General features: G+C 46.2%; 1 non-coding gene across 1 annotated transcript; it reads left to right on the top strand.

Annotated features, from left to right (window-relative positions):
• Positions 1–4,678: 4,678 nt before the first annotated feature.
• On the top strand, positions 4,679–4,750 carry TRNAW-CCA (transfer RNA tryptophan (anticodon CCA)). The gene has a single exon. It is a non-coding gene; the product is annotated as a tRNA-Trp (tRNA).
• Positions 4,751–4,805: the final 55 nt, after the last annotated feature.

Genomic DNA, 4,805 nt, shown 5'->3' with positions numbered 1-4,805 from the left:
AGCAGAGTAGAGACAGAGCTGGAAGGGTGCAGCACGGGAGTGGACCTGTCCCCTGACCTGAGTCATCTGACCTCATGTCAATGACGTGAGATCAGGTGACAGGTAAGGTGACTGGACTGGTCCACTCCCTGGCCGTCACAGACCCCAGTCAGAAAGCCGTAATTTCCTGGCTCTTTGTAAAGCTGCTGCAGGTGTCCAACATACGGGGCGCCTATCAGCAGCGATCAGCTGCTCTTTGGTGCCCCCCTTCCCTACCACCTAGTTGCACCCGGGCACATAGTTATATTATTGTATATAGGAGCAGTATTATAATAGTTACATTCTTGTATACTGTATAGGAGCAGTATTATAGTAGTTATATTCTTGTACATAGGGGGCAGTATTATAGTAGTTATATTCTTGTATATAGGACCAGTATTATAGTAATTATATTCTTGTACATAGGGGCAGTATTATAGTAGTTATATTCTTGTAAATAGAGGCAGTATTATAGTAGTTATATTCTTCTACATAGGGGGGGCAGTATTATAGTAGTTATATTCTTGTACACAGGGGGCAGTATTATAGTAGTTATATTCTTCTACATAGGGGCAGTATTATAGTAGTTATATTCTTGTATATAGGGGGCAGTATTATAGTAGTTATATTCTTGTATATAGGAGCATTATTATAATAGTTATATTCTTGTACATAGTGGCAGTGTTTTAGTAGTTATATTCTTGTACATGGAGAGCAGTATTATAGTAGTTATATACTGACATTGTGTCAGATCTGTGTATCTCATGCTCCACCCCAGTCGCCTCCTCTCCCAGGGAAGATTCTAGGGGATTTATGCAATGGTTTAAACAACAGCTGTCTGTAGTTTTTGAGGATGTAAAATCATCACACCATGCTAAGAGGGCCAGGCGCTCTCCCTCTCCACCTCCTCAATACCAGGAGGATTCCTCCTCTGCAGGAGGTTCAGATTCAGAGGTGGTCTCTGACTCCCCAGACTCTGACAACCCCGAGGAATGTTACATCCCGAGTAAGGATAAGCTCAATGATCTCCTCAGAGCGGTGAAGGATACATTGGAGACGGGGAAGGAGGTTGAGCATAAGCCTAAAAAGGACAGACTGTTTTATTTTCCCATTACCAAGGGGAAACATTTTCCCAGGCATCCTGTCCAAACGCAATGGATGAAACGGGATTTGGATAAGCCTGAGAGGAAATCAGAACTGGGCTCTCGGTTAATAAACCTCTACAGACTGGATAAAACTGGCTCGAAAGATTGAGAGAATTTTCCAAAACTGGACTTGCCAGTGGTTAAATTGGCAAAGAAAGCCATTTTTCCACCAGATGATTCAGCCCTGCTGAAAGACCCCATGGACTGCAAGGCGGATTCCCTTCTGAAGAAGGTGTGTACTTCAGCAGTGGGCTCGTGCAAAGCCTCCTTGTCTTCAGTACTGGTGGCTAGAGCACTCCGGGTCTGGCTAAGCCACCTGTCAAGGGATCTAGAAGATGGAGTCCCAAGGGCAGAAATTCTCCAGTCCCTCCCAGTAATGAAGTCAGCTTCGGAGTTCCTCTGTGACTCCCAGCTGGATAACATCAAGTATGCATCCAGGGCCTTGTCCCTATCGAATGCGGCCAGAAGGGCTCATTGGCTTAAGTTATGGTCTGGGGATAATCTCTCCAAAAATAATTTTTGCAGATTCCCTTTTGAGCCAGAATCTCTATTTGGTCCCCAATTAGCGGATATTTTGAATTCCTTAGGGGAAGGCAAAGGGGCTAGGATTCCTGAACCTATAAGGAAGGATAGCAGGCGTTACTTTCGAGATCAGAGAAGAAAATCCCCGAAGTTCAAAAGAAGCTTTCCATTCCATCAGCGTACGTTTAAAACGAAGCGGGAAAACCCTTCCTCCAGTTTATGACGCCCAGCCAATCCTACAAGTAGGAGCAAGGCTTCAGAGATTCTCCTCTTGGTGGTCGGTGACATCATTCGACGACTGGGTGACGGCAACCATCAGGAGAGGATGCTCTTTGGTGTTCAGAACTCTCCCCACAGACCACTTTTTCCTCAACAGGCATCACAACCCGATAATCCATCAGCTTCTGCAGGTCTTTCCCCAGAAAGCAGCCCTGGAAGATGTCCCTGTCTCAGAAAAAGGGCAAGGAGTTTACTCCAGAGTGTTCCCTTTGCCCAAATCAGACGGCAGTTTTAGGCTGGTAATAGACCTGACTCCTCAATAAATCTATGGTGAGTAAAACCTTCAAGATCGAGACTATTCGGTCAGTGATGAACCTTTCTGGAAAGGAACGACGTGCTGGCAACAATCGACCTCACGGACGCATACTTGCATGTCCCGATTCTGGCCACGCACAAAAAGTTCCTCCGATTGCCGGTCCAGACGCAAGGCAGAGTACAGCACTTCCAATTGACCTGCCTAGCCTTTGGGATTTTGTCGGCACCCTATGTGTTCACAAAAATCGTGGTGGTCCTAACAGCAGAACTGAGGCTGCAAGGGATATGTGTGGTCCCTTACCTGGACAACTGGCTAATAAAAGCATCATCAGAGTCCCTTCTACAAGAACATCTCCAAACCACATTGGAGTTTCTTCACTTTCACGGGTTCCTGGTGAACTTCAGAAAGTCACAGCTCTCACCATCACAGAATTTGAAATTTTTAGGGTTCATGGTGAATTCCCGGTTGATGACAATCAAATTGTCTCCGGAGAGGATTGCTGCAATCTGGGGTTCAATAGAACGCCTTATTTGCCATCCGAATATATCGGTTCGAGGAGCTATGAAAATCCTAGGTCTAATTGTGGTAACGCGGGCGCCGAGTCGCGATGGGCGGGGCTCTCTGAGCTGAAGTTGGTATTTGCGCCCTTTGGTCACGGTGGCGAACTTTCTCTCTCCCCCGCCTCGGGCCGCAGAACCAGTGAAATAAGTGGTGCTTGTAGGATACACTGTTCTCTGTCCCCTGGGGTGTTATGTGGTGTACCCCGAATAAGGATGTTCCAGGAGACAGGGTTCAATAAACTTTCACAGTAGTTTTACTGGGCACAATATGCTTGGTGGTTACTTTTGTCACAGAGGCAATGTCTTTAAGTAGTATAAACATATCACAGGGTATTGCAAATGGTGGTACCTGCTTCACCTCCCTGAATCTGTCTGTAAATCCTCCAAGTGTGCTGTGAGCTCTGCTCCTCTTTCTTCTCTATACTGTGCTGGAAGGTGCGCTGCTGACTGTCCCCATCCAGTTGCACTATCACAGAGGAATGGTGTCCCTTGGGGATTCTAGGCTGTGTGCAAGCTCCTTGCTTTGCTCTAGGCACTCTCAGTAGTGTCCAAGCTCCTTGTCTGGCTTCTGTGTCACATGCAACACACACTGACCTGCACTCCTTTCACTTCCACATGGCTGTTGCTCATCCACTCGCAGAATTCCTCTCAGTTCCACATGTCTGCTGCAGCATCTCACTGAATCCAACTTTAGACACTGACTTGTCTGCTCTCCTCTGCCTGCACGCTGCTGCACACTTCTCCTCACTTCTGCACTGCGCTGCTCCACTCTGCTGCACTGGGTGAGGTTTTTTTCCTGTGTCCCAGCTAGCTACACCCCTCCCCTCTCTCTGGAGAATACATCTTATCTTAAAGGTGAAGCAGTCCATTTATGTTTCTGCTGAGTCATATAGGGAAGTGAATTCAGTAACAACCATGATTACAGAATAAAGCACATTAAAACCTGCATACTAAAGCAACAGTACAATGACAGTAAATAAACAGCAATTTTCCTGGGTATCACATTCGTCCCCGGTAAAATCAGGGTCGTCCCCGACACTGTCTCTCCTGCAACGAAAACGGGACAAAAATATGCAATATAACATATTCACATATCAAAGGTAAACTTTGCATCATAACAGCAAATGTCCATAGTGCATTCCTGAAAGGCAAAAATATTAAGGCAATACTGTAAAACTAGTGTCTCTCAATATATCCAGCAACAACGTCCATATGGCAAGACATCTTCTGGCGCCATTTGCAAGGCGCATGGTACAGCCGACAATCCTTGCGATGCACTTCAATAGACTCAATAGAGATTTGGCGCAACGTGCGCAACTTGGGTTTCAAAATAAAGTTCAGGACAGTCTCTGGGTCTCAAAAATCAAATCAAGGCTGCATCAGCCAACTGGGGGGGGGGGGGTCAAATGTAACTATAGGGCTCCATAGAAATAGTCTGTAGCATAGAAATGTCTATTGAGCCACAGTATCATACAGGCATTTTACCTTTGGTGGCTCTCTCCGACCTTCTAGGAGGATCACAAGTAGTAGGGGCTGAGAGTCAATAAGTTCACAGTAGCTCGGAACAACATGTGGGGGGGACTCAATCGGCACACTTTGGCTAGGGACAACTTGTGGGACACCTAGTTGCATCCAAGGACCGAAAGGCCAGTCAAGCGGGAACATATTACCTGCAGTTTCCATGGGTGACTCCAGTCTTCCCTCAGAGGGTGTCTCATCTGGAATGGTTTCCTCTCTAGAGTCCTTCAACAGGCAAAGTTTCAGCTGATTACGGTGTACCATTGGTTCTCTAGGATTAAACAGACTCTGCGGTTCTCTATAAATACTTTAGCTGACCTCATATTTTTGGTTTCTATAGTGCATCAACTAACTACTGGCCCCAGGTGTATCTATCACTTGACCTCGTGGCGCAACGGTAGCGCGTCTGACTCCAGATCAGAAGGTTGCGTGTTCAAATCACGTCGGGGTCAGAGTTGCTTTTTTATTATTGCATGACAATGGAAAGGTCAATTTTGGCCTTGAGGA

This window comes from Rhinoderma darwinii, chromosome 3, assembly GCF_050947455.1.
Source record: "Rhinoderma darwinii isolate aRhiDar2 chromosome 3, aRhiDar2.hap1, whole genome shotgun sequence".
Taxonomy (NCBI): Eukaryota; Metazoa; Chordata; class Amphibia; order Anura; family Rhinodermatidae; genus Rhinoderma; species Rhinoderma darwinii.
The sequence above is the reverse complement of the archived record's forward strand: the minus strand, read 5'-3'. Positions and strand labels throughout refer to the sequence as shown.